Below are 16,621 nucleotides of genomic sequence, written 5' to 3' on the forward strand. Positions count from 1 at the left end.
AATTTTCCTTTTCGGCCAACTGGAGAACTTTCTTCCAAGATGACACTTTCAAGAATACTTTGTCACTGACTTGAAGTTCTATTTCTTTTCATTTTAAATCTGCTTAAGACTTTTGTCGATTCGAGGCTGCTTTCAAGCTATTTCAAATTACCTTTACTTTTTCCTCGGTCTCTCGGACCAAATCAACTCTGTGTAACTTTTTCTCACTGAGTTCTATCCTGAGTTCTGTCCAATACAATGGAGTTCTGCATTTGTGACCATACAAGGCTTCATACGGTACCATTTTAATACTAGACTGATAACTGTTATTGTAAGAAAATTCAACCAAAGGCAAATACCTTTCCCAGTTACTTTTAAACTCAAGTACACAGCACTGTAGCATATCTTCCAAGATCTATATTAATCGTTCAGATTAACCATCTATCTGGGGATGAAATGCAGTGCTAAAATGTAACTGAGTATCCAGAGCTTCTTGCAATTTACTCTAAAATCGAGATGTAAACCGAGGATCTTTTTCTAAAATAATGGAGACAGACACTCCATGCAATCTGACAATCTCAGAAACATATAACTCATCCAATCTATCCAAGGAGAAATCCATACGTACTGGAATAAATTGTGCAAACTTTTTCAACCGATCAACAATTACACAAATGGTATATTTCTTCTTTGGAGACAGGGGCAATCCCGTTATAAAGTCCATGGTAATTCTTTCCCATTTCCATTCTGGTATCACAGCTGGCTGTAATAGTCTAGAAGGCAACTGATGTTCAACTTTTACTTGATGACATATCAAACATTTAGATACAAACTCAAAAATATGTCGTTTCATTCTCGGCCACCAGTACAACTTTTTCAAATCATTATACATTTTATTACTACCAGGATGAATAGACATACTACCATTGTGAGCTTCATTTAAAATCTTCTATATCAGTTCTAAACTTTTTGGTACAGATACTCTACCTCTGAATAACAGACAACCATCAGTCCTGATCTGAAATTTTAAGTCAGGAGTCAATTTACTTTATACTCGCCTTTCTTGCAATTTGCTATCATTTTTCTAAGCTTTAGAAATTTACTGTAAAAAAATTGGTCTAGCTTTTAACTCAGCTATGATTGAACATCATCAGACAACGACAATCGAGTGTTCATTGCTGACAAAGTATACAGGGATTTTCTGCTCAAAGCATCTGTCACTACATTGGCCTTTCCCAGATGGTAGTCAATAACAAGATCATAATCTTTCAATAACTCAAGCCATCTGCGCTGTCTCAAGTTCAAATCTTTTTTGTGACATCAAGTATTTCAAACTTTTATGATCAGTGAATATGTGACATTTTTCACCAAACAAGTAATGCCGCCAAATTTTTAATGCAACCACTATGGCTGCCAATTCAAGATCGTGTGTTGCATGGTTCTTCTCATGTGGCTTTAGCTATTGTGAAGCATAGGCTACTACTTTACCATCTTGCATCAAAACACAGCCTAAACCATTCAATGATGCATCACTATAGACTATAAATTCCTTACCTAATTCAAACTGGACTAACATAGGTGCTTCTGTCAATAAAGCTTTTAATCTGTCAAAACTCTACTAACATTTATCAGTCCACTCAAATTTTACGTCTTTTTGCAGTAAACGACTCATCAGAGAAGCTATAATTGAAATTTTTTTTACAAATCTCTGGTAATAACCAGCTAGTCCCAGAAAACTTTAGACTTCAAACACATTCTTCGATGGCTTCCAATTGACAGTAGCTGAAATCTTATTCGGGTATACTCTAACACCTTTAGCAGATACTATATGCCTAAGGAAACTAACTTCCCGTAGCCAACATTCACATTTATTAAATTTAGAGTATAGTTGTTTCTCTCGTAGAGTTTGCAACACTATTCTCAAATGCTCTGCATGCTCATTTTCATTCCGAGAGTAAACCAAAATATCATCTATAAATACTACCACAAACCTGTCCAAATATGGGCTAAAAATTATGTTCATCAAATTTATAAACACTGCAGATGTATTCATCAAGCCAAATTTGTTTAGTGCTCATACCTGGTTCTAAAAGCTATCTTTGGTACATCCGATTCTTTTACCCATAGTTGATTATAACAAGAACGAAGATCCATCTTTAAAAGTACAGTGACACACTTTAACCGGTCAAACAAGTCATCAATACGAGGCAATGAATATTTGTTCTTTATTGTAAATTTGTTTAGTTGTCTATAATCAATACACAGCCTTAACGATCCATCTTTCTTCTTTAAAAATAAAACTGGCACACCCCAAGGTGAGAAACTAGGTTGAGCAAAACCTCTTTCAATCAATTCTTGCAATTGTACTTTCAGCTCTTTCAATTTAGTAGGAGCCATTCTGGAAGGTGCTATGGATATCGGTGTTGTTCCCGGAATAAGATCTATATAGAATTCCACTTCTCTTTCTGATGGTAAACTAGGTAATTCTTCTGGGAATACATCAAGAAATTCACATACTACTGGCACTATTGAATCTTTGACTCAGATACTTTAGTATCTATCACATATGTAAGATAAGCATCATACCCCTTTCTGACATATTTCTGTGCTGATATTGCTGAAATCACATTAGGTAATCCATCCAGTTTATCCGATTCAACACGAAGCAATTCACCATTTTGACATTGCAATACAATATATTTCTGCTTACAATTCACCACTGCATCATATCGGGTTAACCATTCCATTCCCAAAATCACATCAAATTCATCAAATGGCAATAACATAAAGTCAGCTGAAAAGAAATAACCTTTTGCCGTCAATGGACAGTTCTTACAAACTTTATCCACCATAACACAGTGTCCTAGGGGGTTTGAAACTTTAATCACAAATTCAATGAATTCAACAGGTAAATTTTTAACATACATTAGGTTCGTGCATATATATGAATGTGTGGAACCAGGATCAATCAATACAGTAATCTCAATATCCAGTAGAGAAAATGTACCAGTAATGATGTTTGGACAGAGGATTCTTCTCTAGCACGAATAGCATATGTCCTTGCAGGTGCTCGTTCCTCAAATCTAATTGCCGTATCCTTGGTAGTACCTCGACTACTACTAACATGGCCGGGATGGCGGGGTGGTCTACCCCTCGAGACAGAATTACTTAGCTTTGGAGCTGGTTCTATCTCTTTTTCAACTCTTTCTAGATAACCTCTGAGAAAATGCTCAAGAGAACCACATTTGAAGCAAGCTCCACTTCTAGACCGACATTCCCCATGATAAAATTTGTTATTGATAAACCGTAATTTATACATATTTTTATCCCATACTTAGCACTTTTATGGATGATTTCTCTTGAGATTTGGTGAATTCAATGCTCCTAATTCTTTAATTTCATGTTTTATACTTAGGCGAGCATAGGAGAGTAAAAAGAACGAGAAATGGGCCAAAAATGAATAAAATGGACCCACATGGGAAATTAACACGGCCTGGAATTCCTCACAGGGTAAGCCACACAGCCTTGTCCATTTGGCAGGATCGATGCACGACTTACACGGGTAGACCACACGCCCATGCTTATTTAACAGCATTGACCACGGGCTGGAGCAATCGCACACAGGCGTGTCCCTGTCGTGCCCAAGTATAGTCCTATTCAGAAAAGGCCACTTTTGAGGGCTCTTAGGCATTCTAAAGCCTATTTAAACATCTGAGGAGGCACTTGGAACACACACACGAAGTAGGAGGCAAAGAATCACTCAAGGGAAGCCAATTGGTCCATCTCAGAAGCCGAATTCATAGTCAAGACTGAAGATCTCCCTTCAATTTCCATTCTGGGGTTTGAGGTTTTCTTTATGTTTTGTATTCATTATTCTTTTTAGATGTTTTCTTTTATAATTATGAACTAAACCCCTAAATACCTAAGGGGAATGAAACCTAAGATAGATCTTGTTATTATTATCTGAATTGTATGATAAATATTTGACTTGTTCTTAATTATGTGTTCTTAATTCTTGTTTTAATATTCCAGGATATTGATTCAAGTTAATGCTATTATTCAGAGGAGGAAAAGACCCTGTCTAAGAGTAAATTTTTCGTAATTAAGCGAAGTTGATTACACGCCTAGAGATAGGGTGATAAGATTTTGTCGAATTAGGGTGAAACCTAATAAGGGGATCCATAGATCGAGTTAATGCAACACTAGGGTGTTAATTAGAAAGAGATTTCAATTAATCAATCTAGGGTTAGACGTTATTAGTCTCAAGAAAGATAATAATATAACTTAAGGATTTCTACAGATCAAGTCAAATGAATAAATCGTCTGATTCAGAGTCAAATAACAAGTGAAGTCTAGGTGGATTTTTCCTTGGGTATTGTTTTAAATCAATCAAGTTTCTTCAAAAGCTTTTTTTCCCAATTTTCTCTCTGTGCATCCTTAGTTTAGTTAATTAGTTTAGATAAACAAATCCCTTAATTTTTAGGTTAGATAATAAAAAGGAAGTAATTACTAGTACTCTTGGTTCCTTTGGGTTCGACAATCCGGTATTGCTAACGCTATACTACTGTTCGATAGGTACACTTGCCTTCATCGTGATAATAGTTAGTTTCAAGATGATCAGTTATAAATTTTTAAAACCTGTCACAAATATCACGTATCAAGTTTTTGGCGCCATTTTCGGGGAACTAAGATATTAGGAACATTCGATTTTTATTACTTTAGCCATTTTACTTTATTTGCAATTTAAATTTTTATTTTCTTTCCTAATTTTTCTTTTATTCGTTCCTGGCAGGTTTTTATAGTGTATGACTAGAAGAAACTCGTCGGGACCATTACTGTTTGATATGAGATCGATCGCATAGTGCGCAGAAATTGAAGAGAAATAAGGTGAAGCTTAAGATACATAGAGGAAGAGCAAGAGGACGATACTTCAAGTACAACCGATGAGATGGCTGAAAATTAGGAAAATCTGCTACCTCCTGTGATTGCTGCTGATCCAGTAAATTAGAATCCTGCTTCGCTTACTATGTATGATTATACTAAACCTTCTTCAACAGGAATTGAATCGGGCATAGTTAGGCCTGCTGTTACTGTGAATAATTTTGAACTAAAACCTAACACCATTCAAATGATCCAACAATTTGTTCAGTTTGACGGTTTGCAGGACGAGGACCCAAACGCTCATTTTGCGAATTTCTTAGAATTTTATGACACTTTTAAAATCAATGGCATTTCTGATGATGCCATTCGCCTTCAGTTATTTCCTTTTTCATTGAGGAACAAAGCTAAATAGTGGTTGAATTCGTTACCATGAGGTTCAATCACTACTTGGGAACAAATGACTGAAAAGTTTTTATTAAAATATTTTCCGTTGGCTAAAACGACTAAATTACATAATGATATCTCTTCTTTTGTGCAGATGGATTTAGAAACACTCTATGACGCATGGGAGAGATACAAGGACCTTTTGCGAAGGTGCCTTCACCATGGGTTACCACTCTAGCTATAGGTTCAAACGTTTCACAATAGCCTGAATGCTTCAACTCGACAGATGATTGACGTAGTCGCTGGTGGAACTATCAATAATAAGACACCTGAGGATGCTTATGATTTTATAGAAGAGATGTCATTGAATAATTATAAGTGGTAAGTCATGAGGACAAAACCAATAAAACTAGTCGGCATTTTTAACGTTGATTCGGTCACCATGCTTTCTAATTAGGTAGAACTTTGGAACAGAAAAATTGACAGTTTTCTTGGTTCTTCATAGGTTCACCCAGTAATACAGTGTGAAGCAAGTGGAGGTGGATCAAGCAATTCAGAATACCCACCCTATGGCCACAACATGGAGAACGAGTAGTTAATTTATATGGGTAATAATCCTCGATCTCAAAATAATCCTTATAGTAACACTTACAATGCAGGTTGGAGGAACCACCCAAATTTCTCATGGGGAGGCCAAGGGAATCAGAGACCACCACCTCTAGGCTTCCAACAACCACTCTACCAACAAGAGAAAAAGCCGAACCTTGAGGAGATGCTAACAAAATTCATCTCGGTGTCAGAAACTCATTTTTAGAATACTGAGACAGCACTTAAGAATCAACAAGCATCAATCCAAGGGCTCAAAACTCAGATAGGACAGCTCGCCAAATTAATATCTGAACGATGACAAGGTAGCCTGCCGAGTAACACTGAATCTAACCAAAGGGAACAACTCAATGTAATTACCATCCAAGACAAGGAAGGGTTAGTGGAACCTGAACCAGAACCGAGGCAAGGAATTGTGGTAAGTAAAAGTAGAGGTGAGGAAGACCACAGTGAACAAACACCGGTAAGTAAAGAGTACAGACCTCGTGTGCCATGTCCGAATGCGACAAGAAAAGACCACATAGATGAACAATTTGGTAAATTCCTTAAATTATTAAAGAAATTACATATTAACTTACCGTTTATTGAAGCTCTTTCACAGATACCAAACGAAGTCAAATTCTTAAAGGAGCTTTTAACAAATAAGCGGAAGTTGGATGAAGCGTCGCATGTGGAGCTAAATGCGGTTTGCTCAGCCATACTACAAAATAAGCTGGCCAACAAATTAAAAGATCCAGGAAGTTTTACGATTCCTTGTTTAATTGGTAGATTAGATGTTAATAATGCTTTGGCTGATTTAGGGCTAGTATCAATGTCATGCCTTGCAAAATGTTTAAGCAACTAGGTCTTAGGAAACCCAAACAAACTAGGATGAGTATTCAATTAACTGATAAAAAAATCAAATTTCCTAGGGGTATTATTGAAGATGTGCTCATTAAAATTAACAAATTTATATTCCCAGTTGATTTTGTTGTTTTAGACATAGAAGAGGATAGTAACGTTCCTCTAATTTTAGGTAGGCCCTTTTTAGCAACTGCTAGAACAATAATTGATGTTGGCATAGGTGAACTCACACTTCGTGTGGGAGATGAAACAATGTAACACCCCTTACCCATATCCGATGCCGGGATAAGGTACGAGGCATTACTGGACCTAAAATTTCTTTTAATTCAAACTTTTCAAACACATGCATGTTGTCCCTTTATTAGGTCTACGAAGCCCAAAACATACATCAGAATTAATTTGGGACGAAACTGAGAGCTCTGAGAAGATTCGGGAAAACTTAGGAAAATTTCCCAAGAAACATGGCCACACTCCTGTGTGGACATAGGGACACGCTCGTGTGTCTTTGACATGCCTGTATCCTCAGGACGTGTAACTTTTTGTTTATGACGTCAGCATGCAAATCGAACCACACGGCCAGGCCACACGCCCATGTCTCCAAACCGTGTCCCTCACACGGTTGAGACACAGGACCGTGTCTCAGCCCGTGTGGCTAACCCTTAGGCTATTTTCCAAACCATATTTCTTACCCATTTAATCATTTATTTTCACCAACATTTTAATACATTTATGAATCAATTTAAGGTATTCAACCAAGCCTTATAATTATCATCATTTGTTCATTTCGTAGCCATATCAATCATGATAAAATCATAATAATTTGAATCTCAAACTTACTAAATACAAGCCATACCAATGGCTAGTTACAGTTATACTATTCATAAGCCAACATTGACTAATTAATTAATATATATTAGCCATATCTCTGTAATTTAAATATATTTTCATAACAACTTATCTTGATTTCATACTATTTCATATTTGAGCTTAGATAACCAAAGTATTTGAAATACCATCTTTATTCAAATAGTACACATGAAATACATAATTCCATAATTATGAATGAACACATTTATCAATTCCATATTCATATATCAATATCTCATGTCACCGTATATCAATAACCGTCATTTTCATGAATTTTGAGTTCAATTTCATAATTATTTGTCTCGTGTTCAGTTTATTCTATGTCGGAACTTTATTAATTAAATCATTTAAAATATCAATACATATGGACAGTACACTCAAGATGAACAATTATATAATCACAAATGAATCCATTCATCAACCAAGTTCTATACTCATGCCATATCAACTCGTACTTCCTTATATCACATAGTTCCATATCACATAGTTCCATATAACACTTACCAAACTTTGTCAAATTAGTGAACGTCGTACGGAATTGAGTACTTCATTTTCTTTATGCCATAGTTCAACTATGGCCTTACACATCTTCAGATAATGATGCCATAACCCAGCTATGGCCTTACACATATTCATATATCGATGCCATAGCCCAACTATGGTCTTACAGGAAATCACATATCACATATCAATGCTATAGCCCAGCTATGGTCTTACACGAATCACATATCTCACTGATGTCATATCCCAGATATGGTCTTATACAGTAGCATATATCACACCGATGCCATATCCCATATATGGTCTTATACAAAAGCACATAATCACATCTCTCCGATGCCATAGCCCAACTATGGTCTTATACGAAAATCACATATCACATGTTGCCATGGTCCAACCATGGTCTTTTCCATCAATTCGTTTTAGCCACTGAACAAAAGTACTCAACCCTGCATTCCACTTAATTTGAACATTTAGTTCAATTTTCATACTTTTTCAATATTTAGAATTTAATAATGAACATATGAAATAAAATATTATATCATTACTAATTCAACGTTTATTGTTTATAATCGGGCATGTAATCAATTTATACACAAGTCATTCATATATTTTTCCTCCTCCTCCTCTCCATCCATATCCTTGGTAAAAATAACACACTTGTAAATAACCTTATCCATAATTTTTACTAATTACTTATGTGAATATTCAAGCTATCCACCCCTGTCATAGTCACTAAATTGTTTATCTCTGGAGCTACTGAACTCCAAATTAAGATCCGCTAATTTTCCCTGAAACTAGACTCACATATCTTCTTACCATAAATTTTAAAAAATTTTTTGTTTAGCCAATAAGTATAGTTTATTTTTTAAATTCACCCCCTGTTCTGCTGTCTGACAGTTCTGACTCTTTTTCACTAAAAATTAATTATGTATTCGTACAGGATTTGAATGATGTTCTGATTTGTTTCTCTTGAAAATAAACTTATTCAGGATTCTAGAAATATAAATTTAAGCCCCTAATTATTTTTATTAAATTTTTTATGATTTTTCAAAGTCAGAACGGGGGAACCTGAATTCATTCTGACCTTGTCTCACAAAATTCATTATATCTCATGATTTACAAATCTATTACTTACACTGTTTCTTCTATGAGAAACTAGACTCAATAAGCTTTAATTTCATATTTTTTTCATCCATTTCTAAAATTTATGGTGATTTTTCAAAGTTAGTCTACTGCTACTGTCCAATATTGTTTTAGTGCAAGCTGTTTATTACCAGTTTTCCCCTAAGCTTTTAATAAATAGTAATTTCCTCCCTACTCAATTAGCCTCTCAATTGAGCTGATTTTTCTCAATTAACATTTTATTCTATCACTTTAAACTACTTTACAACTTTTTGAAATCATAATTTCAGCACTAGACTTTAATTCCAAACATTTTCACAATTAGGTCCTAAAATCAATTTCCATCAATTTTACATGATAAAATTATCATATATCAAAATTAAAGCTTCAATTCTATGTTTATTCATCATATGCTTCCAGCACTCATCCATAACAACTTTAAAAATTAGCCATGAAATCAAAAACTAATGAAATAGTAAGTTGAACCCAATTGTAAAAGTCCAAAAACATAGAAATTTCAAGGAGAAAGCAAGAATTAAACTTACATGAAGCTAGAGTATGAAAACCAGCTTGGACCCTCTTCCATGGCTGTTTTTCAACTGATGAAAATGAAGAGAATTAAAGAGAATTCTAGATATTCCTATTTGGTCCCATGTTTATTTAGTTAATTTTGGAAATTTTCCAATTTTACCCTTAATTCACCCATTTCCTGATTTTTCTCAACTATTGCTGCCCAAATTATCTCCTATGGGCTTATTTTCACTTTAGGTCCTTCCTCAATTGACAATTGAGCTATTTAATCATTTTAGCAAGTTTTACACCTTTTTCAATTAGTCTTTTTTATTTCATTAACCACCCAAACGTTAAAATTTTCTGACGAAAATTTAATACTACCTTATTGATACTCCATAAATATTTATAAAAATATTTACGGCTCAATTTATAAAATCGAGATCTCGATACCTATTTTCTTCAATTTCTTGACTTAATAAATCTTTATAAAACAGAAATTACTAATTTAAAAATCTCTCAAAAATCACATTTGGCTCACAATTATTAAATAAATAAATTTACGAGCTTATTTGTTGAATTTAGTGGTCTCGAACCACTATTCCTAACATCATTAAAAGTCGGCTATTACAAACAATCACCCTTCAAGCTCGTAATTTGAGTAACACTTTGAAAATTAAAGGTGGTGGTATAAATCATCCTACTAAAACTGACCATGTGCTGCAACCTACTTTGCAGGAAATAGGTTCGAAGAACATACATGAGCCATGTTCAAGAAACAACAAAGGACCTATCTATGAAGAACGAAGGCTACAAATCGAGGAACTAGATGAATGGCGGACACATAAACCGAAGACACACGATATACCAAAACCACGTCATGACAAGCTAAATTTTTCCCCAAATCAACTTAAGGTTGGAGACAAAGTGCTATTAGACGTAGCAGACCCTCGTATTACCACTTCTGAACCGAATGAAGAAATCCCTCTTACGGTACTTAGCAATTTTCCATACGGTACAGTCGAGGTAATTCATCCCAAATTCGGCACGTTCAAGGTAAATAGTACTCATCTTAACCCTTATGTTGATAAAACTGATAGTAGGGATGAGGAGTGTAAACTTCTTAAACCACCATGACCACGTAAAAAGAGAGGTAAGTCAAGTTTAGACTATAAATAAGTGCTTCTCGGGAGGCAACCCGAGCACTAAAGCTATTAACCCCTTTAAAATTTTAGTTTTTAACATCTAATCATTAACTGGTCATTGAAACACAAGTTTTCTAATCCACACGACCGGGCACACGGGTGTGGCTTAGGCTGTGCTCACACCACGAGAGGAGACATGGCCGTGCGATACGGCTATGTGAAACCAAGGCAAATTTTTTCCTTAACACGGGATGCGATAGGTGGCCACAGCCGTGCGATGTCGCTGTGGGCGAGTCTGACAAACCAACTCGGGCGTGCGACACGAGCGTGTCTATAAACTATGGTTGAAATTGAAAATTTAGCACGGGCGTTCGACACGCCTGTGCCCACCACCTATGCTCAAGACTGATAAAACAACACGGGTGTACACATTGGACCACGGACGTGGAAGAAGCAAACGAAGTAGGACATTGTTGTGCGACACGGCCATGTGCACCAACACGCCTAAAGAGCACGAGCGTGTACGAGTCTCAAACGCGCCCAAATTTAGAAAATTACGAAACACAAGGGTAAAAATTAAGGCACATGGGCGTCCCCACGGTCGTCGGCCCTAAAATCTATATAAATCCCTCAATATTCATTATCCCCTTCCCCAAATTCCCTAACCCTAGTCGCTGCAACTCCACACGCCCTACCTGCCACGCCCGTGCGCCAACTACAACACTACTTTTGACGATCCAAAGCTTCTTTATCTTGCGTTTGTTCATTTTTTTCCCTTTATTTTCTTCATTCTTTTACTTATTTCATGATATTTTGTTTTATTTTGAGCAAATAATCATAGTTATCATGATAGAAATTTTCCATGTTAGTCAATACATTTTGCTGCATTCATCCATTTTTCTTGTTTCCATAGATTTCATGCTTACCCACATGCATTTATTCACTAGATATCTCCGTTAACATTACTCTCGTAGTCCTTTTCATAGTAATAACAAAATTGAGTTTTTTTATTAGCATAGTTGTTCTTTCGTTCTTGACTTCTAGGAAATATCTTTATTAGTTTTACCATGCATATTTTTCATGCTATTGTTGGGGATTAATTTTATTTTTATTTCGACTTGCCATTGCAGGTATACTATGTCAACCTCACATGGCAAGAAGACCGCTATCCCCGCTTCAAAGAAAAGGAAAGGAGCAACGTCCTCCTCGAGTACTACCGCTGAGATCCGTCACTCTTTCGTCCAGTTCCCCTTGGGACCCCAGTAGGAGCTATTTCAGATATTACGGGCCCGACTCCTAGGTTTGGGCCGCTGCATTGACTGGACCACACTTGAACAAATTCAGATGGCTGAGGCGGTCTGAGCTCTCCTGACGACCGAATAGTGAGGGCTCTTCTTTGAGATCATCAAGCCGACATACCTCAAGCTCACAATGGAACTTTGCTCGACCTTCCATCTTCAAGTCATCATGACAAACGTTGATGACCTTGGAACAGTCCAGTTCTGCCTTGGTGGTCTAGTACGCCAGTTGAATGTACCAGAGTTTGGAATTTCACTTGGGCTGTATACGGAGGAGTTCATGGATGACAATAAACTCGACACCCTCTATCGCCACATCCACTACTCCCCTTCAAAGTGCTGGAAGGACCTCACCTCTGCCTCGGCCACCTATAATCCTAGCCGCTCTAAGGCATCGGCCCTTACCCCATCCCTGCGATACCTACACGCTATTTTGGCCCACATTCTGACAGGACGATGAAAGAGGACAGGCGTCGTCAACACTCACGACACCTATTTCTTGTGGAGCATGGCGAACGAGCATGTCATCAACCTTGCCTACTTCATTGCTCTCGCCATCTGCCATCAAACGGAGCGACATAGGAGAGGAGTCATCTCTATCGGGCCCTATGTGACTCAATTGGCTCAGCACTTTAGGCTCCTCAACACAGCGGCACAATCATCCTCCCTCGCTCTCATCAGCCAGATGACCCCATAGGGCATCTCGAGCATGCTACATATGAGGATGATCGAGAAACGATGTCGCACCTACCCTCATCAGTACTGCCTCATCTAGTCCACCGAGGAGGAGGACCTAGAGGACATTACTGATGATGTCCCTCCACGTCATGAGGACCCACCATCTCAGCCACCACCTATCCATCGTCCAGTTTATGCGGCAGCTTCATACTCTGACATCTCTGAGCGCCTTACTCAATTTGAGCAGCAGTGTTTTCAGCGTTTTGATCACATTGATGCTACTCTTCATCTGATTTGTCAGCACCTTCAGATCTCATCGCCACCACCACCTCGCGAACCATCCGGCGATGACGATGTTTAAAAACTTTTTATTTATTATTTTTATTTTCACTTTTATCTTTAATTATCTTCTTTAAGTACTTTTTATTTTATTTCCCTTTAATATTATTTTAATTTTAGTTTTTATAATTTTTATTGAACAATTTATAGTTTCGGCTATTTCGTTACGAGTAATTATGCTTTCTTATATTTCCTAAAGAGTTCTTGATTTTATCACAGTTATAAAGAGCTCCAAACCTCATCATCGAATAAGAACTAAAAACTCCACTGGTAAAGGTTCTCCACGACTACCATGTCCTGCTCAACCACTACCATAGCTACTACTAGATATAATATTCTTTTGGCGCAAGACTTATGGACTAATGAACCTTTACCACCACCAGAGCATCCTCCTCCATTCTCATCATTGCCTTGGTCGATTATTCTCCATAACTCCAATTCAAGGAGTTCATTCATTATTCAGGAAGTTTCACCTCTCTCCCTATTTATGATTATATATCTATATTTTTCAATGTATCCATCTTTGTACATTGAGGGCGATGTACATATTAAGTGTGGGGGTCTTTTATATCATCATTGAAATCATTAGAAATCCCTGAATTTTGTCCTATTCTCACGTGAATCACTCATATCACTATTAGAATGAATTTTAATTAATTTATGATTTTTATTGATATGTCTTGAATTAAAACATAGGCATTTATGCATTAATTGTTTAAACTTTAAGACATTAGGGAATCAAGCATGATAAGTTGATTTTTGAAGAATTAAAAACTTTTAGGTTATTTCCCTAAGTTTAGGTATTATCTTGAGTTGAAATTCACAAGTTTAAACATCAAAAAGCCATAATTGTTGTGAGATCTTGAGCCTTTTAGAGCATATTTTATTTCTTTCATGCTCACTTTTATTATGGGTGCGTCAGTATTGATTTGTTATTCTAGAACTTGCTTGATTATGCATGTCAAGACCACACCATTTGATTTGATATGTCATGATGATAAAGGCACTTAGGTTTAACCCACTCACTCCACAAAAGCCTACCTTCATAATTAACCCTTAATGAACCCCTTTGCTCCTAACAAGCCATTAATTGATTTGCCCTCAATATTAACCCATAACCCATTATTGTTGAAATCCCCTAATTTGATCCCTATTTTTGTTGACATTTGATTTGAATTAATTGCTTAGCTATGTTTTATTCTTCGTTGAAATAATTAAGTTCTAGGTTATTTGGCTTGTTCTTAAAAAAAAGGAAAAAAAATAAAAACAATACTTACATACATTTTAGTAGTAATTCCTCGTTTTTGAGCTTGAGTGTTAATTCCATATTCTGAGAAGAAGCTCACTTGTATTCAACTGATAATTAGTTATTTTTCTAGTTAGGTACTTTCTTTTTCAATTCAATCTCGATTCTAACCTTTTGTTTCAACTTGTGACCACACCTCCTAACCAAAGCCACGTTACAACCCTCTAAAGACCTTTTTGATTGATGTATCATCTCATTATATAGTGGTGGAGATTTGATTTTCATGCAAGCCTATGGTAATAACTTTTCATATTGACTAATGAGTGCTTTATTTGATGTCCTTAAACATCTCGAGTGATTTGAGTGAATCTTTAGTGAGGATGTTAAACTCTGTGATATTTTAATCAAAGGTGATTACTTAGATGAGGGGGGACACCTATGTTTTCGTGATAAAATGCTCAACTAGGAATGTTTGAAACTTTGATGTACTTTTGGTTGAATTTTCAATGTATGAATACTTATAGATTATTTTGAGATATTATGGATAGGGATTATAAATTGAGAAGAATTTATTTTGATTGTGAGTTTAAGATTTTTCTTGAAGACAAGCAAACGCTTAAGTGTGGGGGTTTGATAAACCGTAATTTATACATATTTTTATCCTATGCTTAGCACATTTATGGATGATTTCTCCTGAGATTTGGTGAATTCGATGCTCCTAATTCTTTAATTTCATGTTTTATACTTAAGTGAGCATAGGAGAGTAAAAAGTGCGAGAAACGGGCCGAAAACAGAGAAAATGGACCCACATGGGAAATCAACACGGCCTGGACTTCCTCACACGGGTAAGTCACACGACCGTGTCCATTTGGCGGGATTGATGCAGAACTTACATGGGTAGACCACACGCCCGTGCCTATTTAACAGCCTTGACCACGGGCTGGAGCAATCGCACACGGGCATGTCCCTTTCGAGCCCAAGTATAGTCCTGTTCAGAAAAGGCCACTTTTGAGGGTTGTTAGGCATTCTAAAGCCTATTTAAACATTTGAGGAGGCACTTAGAACACACACACGGAGTAGCAGGCAGGAAATTACTCAAGGGAAGCCGATTGGTCCATCTCAGAAGCCGGATTCATCGTCAAGACTGAAGATCTCCTTTCAATTTCCATTCAGGGGTTTTGGGTTTTCTTTATGTTTTGTATTCATTATTCTTCTGAGATGTTTTCTCTTATAATTATGAACTAAACCCCCTAAATACCTAAGAGGAATGAAACTTAAGACAGATTTTGTTATTATTATCTGAATTGTATGATAAATATTTGACTTGTTCTTAATTATGTGTTCTTAATTCTTGTTTTAATATTCCAAGATATTGATTCAAGTTAATGCTCTTATTCGAGGAGGAGGAAAGACCTGTCTAAGAGTAAATTTGTCGTAATTAAGCGGAGTTGATTGCACGCCTAGAGATAGGGTGATAAGATTTTGCTGGATTAGGGTGAAACCTAATAAGGGGATCCATAGATCGAGTTAATGCAATACTAGGGCATTAATTAGAAAGAGATTTCAATTAATCAATATAGGGTTAGACGTTATTAGTCTCGAGAGAGATAATAATATAACTTAGGGATTTCTACGGATCAAGTCAAATGAATAAATCAACTGATTCAGAGTCAAATAACAAATGAAGTCTAGGTGGGTTTTTCCTTGGGTATTGTTTTAAGTCAATCAAGTTTCTCCAAAAGCTTTTTTTCCAATTTTCTCTTTGTGCATCCTTAGTTTAGTTAATTAGTTTAGATAAACAAATCCTTTAATTTTTAGGTTAGATAATAAAAAGGAAGTAATTACTAGTACTCTTGGTTCCTTTGGGTTCGACAATCCGGTCTTGCTAAAGCTATACTACTATTCGATAGGTACACTTGCCTTCATCGTGATAATAGTTAGTTTCAAGACGATCAATTATAAATTTTTAAAACCTATCACGAATATCACGTATCAGTTACAATGTTTAGATTTTGCTTTGGAATTACCGACACCACCCACACTCGTCACCGACGGAGATGAAGACCTTGGGTTAAAACATTGAAATCCCCGTTCTCTTCCAGAATACCCTATAGAGGTAGTGACACGATCATAATACCTCTTTAATTTCTTAGAAGCAAATGATTGTGACTTACTCATAGTTCTTTTTCCAGAAACCCGAGCCTCTCTTTCGGCTTATT

The 16,621-nt window shown here is 36.3% G+C and overlaps 1 non-coding gene across 1 annotated transcript; it reads right to left on the reverse strand.

The window, feature by feature from the left end:
- Nucleotides 1–5,366: 5,366 nt before the first annotated feature.
- LOC128283259 (small nucleolar RNA R71) lies at nucleotides 5,367–5,472 on the reverse strand. The gene has a single exon (XR_008273601.1). It is a non-coding gene; the product is annotated as a small nucleolar RNA R71 (small nucleolar RNA).
- Between the last annotated feature and the right edge of the window lie 11,149 nt (nucleotides 5,473–16,621).

The sequence above is a fragment of the Gossypium arboreum genome, chromosome 10, assembly GCF_025698485.1.
Source record: "Gossypium arboreum isolate Shixiya-1 chromosome 10, ASM2569848v2, whole genome shotgun sequence".
Classification (NCBI taxonomy): Eukaryota; Viridiplantae; Streptophyta; class Magnoliopsida; order Malvales; family Malvaceae; genus Gossypium; species Gossypium arboreum.